Source organism: Mustela erminea, chromosome 12 (assembly GCF_009829155.1).
Source record: "Mustela erminea isolate mMusErm1 chromosome 12, mMusErm1.Pri, whole genome shotgun sequence".
In the NCBI taxonomy this organism is placed as follows: Eukaryota; Metazoa; Chordata; class Mammalia; order Carnivora; family Mustelidae; genus Mustela; species Mustela erminea.
This window is the reverse complement of record NC_045625.1, coordinates 46643396-46652974: the sequence shown is the minus strand read 5'-3', so window position 1 is coordinate 46652974 and position 9579 is coordinate 46643396.

Sequence of the window (9579 nt, the reverse complement as noted above, 5' to 3'; positions counted from 1 at the left end):
GCATAGGGGATACATACCTCAATATCATCAAGGCTGTCTATGAGAAACCCACAGCGAGTATCATTCTCAATGGGGGAGAACTGAGAGCTTTTCCCCTAAGGTCAGGAACACAACAAGGATGTCCACCATCACGTGCTACTTGACATAGTACTAGAAGCCCTAGCCTCAGCAATCAGACAACAAAAAGAAAAGGCATCCAAATCAACAAAGAAGAAGTCAGACTCTCAAACTCTTTGCCGATGATATGATACTTTACGTGGAAAACCAAAAGGACTCCACTCCAAGACTGCTAGGCTCATACAGGAATTCAGTAAAGTGTCAGGATATAAAATCAGTGCCCAGAAATAAGTTGTACTTCTATACACCAACAGCAAGATAGAAGAAAGAGAAATTAAGGAGTCAATCCCATTTATAATTGTACCCCAAACCATAAGATACCTAGGAATAAATCTAACCGAAGAGGTAAATGGCATGGTTAGGAAAAGCCTCTCTGAGAGGTGACAGGGAAGTTGTGTCTTGAATGTTGCAGCTCAGGATGAAGTTTGGTGGGAGGGAACAATTGCAAATGGGATAACTTTAGAGGGCAGATCCAGAGGAAGAGTCACTGGTGGAGAAAACAGTCTGTTCAAGCCAACGAGCTTAATACAGTGGAAGGGTGGAAAGTAACCAAGGGCCACTAGTGAGTAGGTAGCTGAGGGAAAGAGAGAAAGGACATCCTCTAACAGTAATTGGCTGTTTCACTGCTCACGCTCCTTTTCATCCCTTTCTTGTACTTCATCTTCTCTCATTTCCTGTTAACACTTTCTGCCATTCTTTGTGAGTCTCAGTTTCTTCACACAATATTCTAGAACTCTCTGATACAACTATTATTATTACTATGATTATTTTGAAGAATGTAAGTCTTCACATGAAGTCAGATGAGTAATATTTTTCTTTCCTGAAAAATTCTAACTAGAGTATAATGACATGTAGTTTTTGAAGTCTGTACTTACATTCATTTGTATCACTGAATCTGAAATTATCTCTGCTATTTTAACCCACAATATTCTGTTTTAAATTATTTCCATAAGGAAGCTTTAAAATAATTACACATTTAAAAAACTCTGAGAGTTATTTTATGAAACCAATGCTTTTCCTTGAATTTAATTTTATATTTTTAATATTTTGGACTTTCTTCCTCCCTTTTTTCTGTTAGGATTCTCTGAGTTTTATTTCAGTTCTATCAATAGTCATTCTTCTTAGCAGTCACTCCATTATACAACTGCAGCAGCTGACCCTTAACATACTCATAACATTTACAGAAAAAGTGGTTCTTTATCCAGCTATTTCCCAGGGGGAAAACTAACCCTTGGGTGTGGAAGTGGGATTCCTCAGCTAAATGCATGTTTGACATAACCAGGTACCTAAACAGACGGTTGTTCCACTACTGAAGATTGTCTGAGTGGAACGCCTAAGCACTCACGGTGGTCTTTAAAAGAAAGTAAGAGACATCTGTCAGGATTCTCCAAGCAGTTCAGCTTTCTAATCAGACCATCTGAATTCCTGAGTGAAAGATAAGAAAAAAAAAAAAAAAAAAAACCCTGCCTACCCATAGGGCAGTCACTCAACAGTAATAAAGCAGATGTTTAAACAAGGTACACTTAGCCATGTCTGTCAGTCTGTCATTTAGTGAAGAGGTGGGAGCAGAGTGGAACAGATTAGGGAGAAGAAGCAAAGAATCCTGCTAGACCTGAGTATATAAGCCGTTGATTTGCAGATATAGAGACAATGGCTTAAAATAACAGTGTTGCAGCCCAAGACACTGTTATAAGTCTGAAACAGTAGCTGCAACTTAGTGATTTCCAAAGATACCCAAAGAGAAAAGACTGGGTCAATGCTAGCGACCCATGGTTGAGAGAGAGAATGTATATTATGTGCACTGTCTTTAACAGGCATTATTTTGGTGAGCATTAGGGACATTTGGCGAGGGCATGTAAGTTTTTGTGGTACATGTCCAGAGAATAATTTTCATAAGAACCTATTTTTTAATTTGTTTGGAAGTGATGTAATGGAAAGTATGTGTCTGGTATTTGGTACTGGGTGAAACTGAGATCTGATTTTCTCATCTGTAAAATGGTGGATAATACAACCTTTGAAGAACTGTGAAGGGAACTGGAAGTTAGGTTGATAAAATCTATGACAAACCAGCCATCATTAGTTTAATAGTGTGTTCTTTTGGAAGTTGCAGAGATTGTTACTGGTAACCTATCTTGTGGTTAGAGTGGAAGCATGGGACTTTAAGGGGAGAGCTCTTCATGGAAATGTAATAGGAATGTCTGAAAGCTGGGAAAAGACTCAACCCAATGTTGTTGGGATAAGAGGATATAACTATGGCACCACTGGGGTGTATACTAGAAGGTATTTGAAGTTAGGTGTATCTAAGCAATGGTGCAGGCTGCCTCACTGTCCCTTTTATCAAAGGATTGCTCAGGGAGGAGTTAACTAATAGACTCATGTATGTATGCACACACAGATGTTTTGTAAGTTGGTGAATGTGTCTGGGGAGAGGGCTACATTTGCCTATGTGCAGACATCTGTTCTATGCAAACTATTTACTTGTCTATGGGAAAATACAAATCCAAAACAAAGTAATAGGACAACTTTCAGGTATACTGTCATATCCAAAATTAAAGATTAAAATCTGTTTTCAGTGCAGCAACAGAATTCATAGATGGGCTTGAGAGGGTCCTTGGAACTCATTGATAACAAATATGAAATTTTGTACTTACGTTTTCCTAGGCTGAATTTTCAGAGTCCCTATTTTCAAAAAGGTTTTCTGATATTTATACGAAATTAAACAGCCTTGTTTTATGCTATAGAATTAAATAAGATAAAGAAAACTAACTGGTGTCCAAAGATTTTAGAATCTGATGTATAGTGGTCAGGTGGTATCTTTCAATTAGATCTATTTATATTCTTTGAATTGTCATCACCAGCAAATGAGTAACAGTAGACAGGTTGTAAAATATCAGCTTGAACTATTCCTTCCAGTTCCTATCTAACATTTTTATTTTGGACTCTTCCTTTAGTTTCCAGATTTTCTAAATTGAATTATGATCAGTTTTTGGGTACTGGGTGAAAGTGGTGGAGATGAGTCATATAACAGCAAATAGAATAAAAAGATAGCAAGCTGGCTGAAAGGCCTCTGGAGAGTTTGTGAGAATTTATGAAGAAATCTGTCACATTAGGTGTAAAATAGTTGGAGGGTGGATGAAATAAAGGCTGGTTCACAAAAGTTCCTGCAAAGTAAGTTGTATGCCAGTTCATTACTCTTGAGGAATCAAAAGAAGTGACCCTACATTACAGTTTTAAGGCATGTATCTCTTTAAGAATGCAGTCATCAAGTATAGAAACTGGCTTTTTGTTTTTTTGCATTGAGATGGTGGAAGTGGACGTGAATTACATTCCAAATGTTTATATACATTATTTATGGGATCTTCACAAATACCCAATGAAGAAAATACTGTTTCAATCCTATTTTAATGATTAGATCAAGTAGACAACTTGATATAAGTCTCAACCATTAATGATGGAGGTGGGAATCAGACTCAGTCAGCTCATTATGCTACTGACAAAGCACTGTAAAATATCAAACTATGGGCATGGCTACGGTACATATAGTTGTGGTGGTGATTAATACTGATAGTGCCCTAACTAAATGTTACACTAATTAGCGGAGAAGGCATTACTCCTGCTGTAATAACACTGGCTAACAGACATTCAAAACAAGAAGTCATTCACAATTCTGTGCCTTTCTGCCTGGTATAGCCATCCCCACCTTGCACAGTTGGATACTATATTTATTATTTTTAATTCCTTTCATGGATTTCAATATAGGATGGTTTAATTTTAAGCAGTTCTAACATAGCTTTTGGAAGGTACATTTTAGCAGTTGGCCTGATAGCTTTAATAAATTTGGCCAGCCATTCTGACCTTTTCTTTTGGTCTGGGAGGCATGTACTCTTACTGGGATCATGACCTGAGCTGAAGGCAGACACTTAACTGACTGAGCCATCTAGGTGTCCCAGAAGAATGTTTTAAAGCATGATTAAATATGGAGATAATAATGTTAACTGCCAACTCTAAGCAGTAAGGCATAGTTGGACATTAGTGAATATTTTTAATATCAATGACATCTACTTAATTCTTTCACTTATATATTCATTCATATATTCATTCATATACTTAACAAACATTTAATGAGCACATATTATGGAACAGGACCTGTGCTTGATATCACAAGTAATTTAAAAATGAGATAGAGAAGACCTTTAAAAGAGCTTCAGTTTCTCTTGCCGATAAATAGTCTGTGAGAACGTATTTTTCTATGTAACATTATGAAATTATGTGACTGCAGAATCAGAGTTGTTTATTTGTGTCAGGATTTCTAATGGGAACTGGATGCATTCAAAACGGTGTAATGTCATACGTTGCTGAGGTCCTAATCTATCTACATCTTACATGATGCCTCTACAACAACATTCTGATGAATAATTATTTCTCTCTTCTCTTCCTTTCCTTTGACCTCATGATGTAGCATTTATTGTCAGGGTTGAAACTAAGAGTGAAAAGTAGGTATGGGGTTTTGCCTAATTTATTCCTCATTTTTCAAGAATGCTACCTGCCACCCAAAAATCAGTGAATACATTTTAGTCACTTCACTTGATTTCTATGACACTTTGACTGTGTCTTCATAGTCAAATAGTTTTTCTTTGGCTCTAATAAACATTCATTTTTCTAATTATTAAGTTACCTTCTGGATGCTCTTCCTGTTGTCCAGTGTCTGAAAATCATTGTTTTGTATATTTTTGTCTGCTTTATGTCAAGAGGTAAGATAGATTTGGTCCTTGTTACAACATCAAGGATGGAAGCCAAAGTTTGAGTTTTCCTTTAAAGTATTAATAATTGTATTAACATTGAAGGAACATTAAGCATGAAAGTACTTACTGTATCTACTGCAGATAGCTACAGTGTTAGCTTAGTGTTAGCATGGTGCATGTTTTTCCATCAATTTACTTTAAATCTGTTTGTGTTTTTACATTTAAAGTGAGTTTCTGGGGTGCCTGGGTGGCTCAGCCAAGTGCCTTCCGCTCAGGTCCTAATCCCAGGGTTCTGGGATTCAGCCCCACATTGGGCTCCCTGCCCAGCAGGAAGCCTGCATTCCCTCTCCTACTCCCCCTGCTTGTGTTCCCTCTCTCGCTTTTTCTCTCTGTCAAATAAGTAAATAAAATCTTTTAAAAAATTAGGTGAGTTTCTTATAGGGAATATATATTCGGGATTTGTTTTTTGATTCTTTCTGATAATCTCTTTTTATTGATGTATTTAGATTCTTGGCATTTAAAGTAATTATTGATAAGTTGGATTAGTATCTACTATATCTGTCACTGTTTTCTATGTATTACTCTTGTTCTTCATTCCTATTTTTCTCTTCCACTAATTTTTGCCGTTTGTGGTTTTAATTGAGCATTTTATGATTCCATTTTCTCTCCTTTCCTAGTGTATTCATTTTATTTTTTATTTTTAAACTTCTTTTAATGGTGGCCTTAAAGTTTATGATGTACATTACTCCAAGCCACATTCCAGTAATAGTATACCACTAAAAAGGTAGTGCAAGTACATTATAATAATAAAATATTCCCAATTACTCCTCTCATTGCTGTTCTTCATTTTGCTTCAGCTATAGCAATCAAACACATTGTTGCTGTTATTATATTTTGAACAAAAGGATAAGTTCAATTAAGTATAAAAAATAAAATTTTTAATTTTAGCTTTACTTACTGTTTTTTTCTCTAATGCTGCTGCTTTATGAGTTCTAAGTTGCTGATCTATGTCATTTTCCTTTTCTCTGGAAAACTTTTTTTTTTTTTTTTTTAACATTTCTTTGGAGGCACATCTACTGGCAAGAAATTCCTGCAATAATTGAGTAAGTTTTAATTTCTCTTTTCCTTTTGAAGGATAATTTTGTAGGGCACAGAATCAGAGGTTGGTAGTTTGTTGCTTTTTGTTTTTGTTTTTTAATCTCAACACTTTATTTATAAAGGTTTATTTATTTATTTGACAGAGGGAGATACAACCAGAGAGGGAACACAAGCAGGGGGAGTGGGGGAGGGAGAAGCAGGCTGATGCAGGGTCCCAGGACCCTGGGATCACGACCCAAACTGAAGACAGACGCTTACAACTGAGCCACCCAGGAGCCCAATCTCAACACTGTAAATATTTTACTCCACTCTCTTCTTCCTTGCATAGTTTCTGAGAATTTGGACATAATTCTTATCTTTGTTCCTCTATATGTAAGAGAGCTTTTTCCTGTGGCTTCTTTCAAGATATATTCTTTATCTTTGATTTTCTGCAGTTTGACTATGATGCATAGGTGTAGTGAGTTTGTTTTTAATTTGTTTATTTATTTATTTGCACTTACCCTGCTTGGTATTTTCTAAGCCTCCAGAATCTATTGTTTGGTGTCTGACATGAATTTGATGGAAATACTCAGTCATTATTACTTCAAATATTTCTTCTGTTCTTTCTCTTTCTCCTTCTGATATTTGTGTGTTATATCTTTTGTAGTTATTCCACAGTTCTTTTCTTTTTCTTTTTTTTTTCCAGTCCTTTTTTTTCTCTTTCCTTTTCACTTTCTCCTGACATCTCTTCCAACTCATATTCTTCCTTCAGTCTCATTTGGTCTAGTAATGAGCCAATCAAAGGTACACTTTGTTTCTCTTAGAGTGGTTTTGGTTTCTAACATTTTAAAAATTCTTTCTTAGAATTCCATCCCTATGTTTACATTTCCCATCTGTTCTTGCATGTTGTCTACTTTTTCCTTGAGAGTCTTTTTTTTTTTTTTTTTAAAGATTTTATTTGTTTGACAGAGAGAGATAGCGAGAGAGGGAACACAAGCAGGGGTAGTGGGAGAGGGAGAAGCTGGCTTCCTGCTGAGCAGGGAGCCTGAAGTGGGGCTTCATCCCAGGACAGTGGGATCAAGACCTGAGCCAAAGGCAGACGGAGGCAGATGCTTGACGACTGAGCCACAAGGCACCCCTTCCTTTAAAGTCTTTAGCATAGAGTCCCTGGGTTGATAATCCCAGCATTCCTGCTGTATCTCTATCTGGTTCTGATGCTTGCTCTGTTTCTTCAAACTCTGTTTTTTGCCTTTTATTATACTTTGTGATTTTTTTTTTTTAATTGGAAGCCAGACATGATGTACTGTGGTAAATAGGTCTTCAGTACTTTCGTGTGAAGGTGTGGGGGGAGGAGGAAAGTTACATAGTCCTATGATTAGGTCTCAGCCTTTTAGTGAGCCTTTGCCGCTGGGGTTGTGAGCTTCAAAAGTACTGCCCTTCCCCACCTTCTTAGGTCAGACAGGGTGGCTAGAGGGTGCTGGAGTTGCATATTTCCCTTCTTCCAAGTTGGTTATGCTCTGATATTACCCCAATTGTGTAGATAATGCTAAAGTATTTTCTCTAGGGGGTAGGCTTCATTAAGAAAATAGAATACTTTGACTTATATCAAGATGGTTATTTTTTTTCTACCCCTGCTAGAACCAGAAGGGAATTTTTCTCTGGCATTCACTGTGGGAACCTGCTAGAGCTCTTGGAGATAGAACTCAAAAAAGTATCTGGTCTTTCTGGAGTTTTTACCTTTCAGTTTTGTGCATGTTGAGCCTCTAGCAATTTGTCAATGACAATTCAGGTTTTCCTACCCCATACTAGTTTCTAGGAAAGTTTCTGCTCGTGAGTTTCTCTCTAGTAGTGATTCTCTCTATCTACCTGTTTGTTTCTATAATTTTGGGGGCAACAGTTTGCCTTATGATCTCAATTCTGTAATGAATCTAAGAAGAGATACTGATTTTTCAGTTCAACTTTTTAAAGAGATTGATTTATTTATTTTAGAGAGAGAGAGAGAGTGGGGGAGGAGCACAGGGTGAGGGAGAGAACCTCAAACAGAATCCCTGCTAAGCATGGCAGCTGAGGTGGGGCTTGATCCCATGACCCTAAGATCGTGACCTGAACCAAAATCAAGAATAGCTTAACCGTCTGAGCCATCCAGGTGCCCCTCGGTTCAAGTTTTTATTTGTTGGGACAGAAAAATGACTTCCAACCTTTTACATGCCGGAGTGGAAATTAGAAGTCTCTGAAAGTACGCATAATTAAGTGTAAATTATTTACATCAAATGCATTTCTATAATGCTGATATTTCTTTTTTGACCAGACTTTTTAGCATCTTAGAGAATCTTCTAAGAATCCTCTATGTTTTGAAAAGTTTTGCAAAGGGAATAGCATGACTGGCACTGTTAACATCATTAAACCAACTTGTGTTTTCTGAATGCCTGTATGTCTAGGTCTTTTGACATATCTTATTTAATTTCTATGTACATTTCCTGTTTTATGTGGGAAGGGCATGTTATTTGCCATTAAGTTATGCTATTGGATTACAGTCAGGTTTGAACTTGTCTTTCTGATTTATGTTATTCCCAGTTGATAATCATGCTTTTCTTGTGAGTATTCTTTCCTCTTCAGTTGTTAAAATAGTCACAACAGTCTTTGAACTTCCAGAGGAAAAGGGATTATCCTGAGAAACATAAGTATATGGGGGAGAGGGGAAGAAAATTCTTTGTCATTCAATTTCTACATTTTGTCACAGTTTTAGAATGAGGAATTTTGATGGTTACTTAACACAAATGGCAAATATTATTTCTCTAAAATTATGATGTCAATGGCGTGAGCACCTTGAGAGATAGCTACCAATATTCTACACTGACCCCTAATTAATCTATCTAGTCTGCTTCTATTTATTATCTTTAATTACTGAAGGATACATTACTATGTTCTTATTTTTAATTTCTGTTCTATATGTCTACTGTGGAAGCTCAGAGATTGTAGACTAAAGATAGTTTTAGTCTAAGGTTAATAAGAGCTCAGAAGAAAGGTAGGCAAGACGATGTGATCTTCAGCCTTTCAGAAATTATATACCAGCTTTCAATTAAAATACAATAATATAAATTATTAAGAGATACTGGGAAAATTTGATGGCTATAATAGTATTATGAGGCAAATATATAAATGTAGGTTGATATTTAGGCAGCCAGATTTCATTTGATCTTCTCCAGACCAAATGTAAATAATTTTGAAACAAATAGATTATAAAATTAGGGGTTAAACTGAAATTCATTCTAAGTAAATCTACAAAATATTTATAGTTGAAACAGACTGATGCTGTTAGTTTTATTTTGGTATTATTATTATTTGTATAGAATATTATGAAAATTGAATTTAATTGTTATAAAGCAAAAGATTAAGGTAGATGTCATAATTCTGATTATCATAACATTTATCACACTTTATTGAAATCTCCATGAGTTCTGAGGGGTGTTAGTCAGGAAACTTTATTTAAGGAAGATTCTTTTAATATTTGGGATTAGGTGGTCAAGAGAACTGGAATAGGAATATCTTTGTTTTTCTGGAATTTCTCTTAAGTTCTGAACTAGAAAATGTACCTTTCCAGCATCATGATGATTTGCTGTATTTGCTGAAACACGGTTCACCT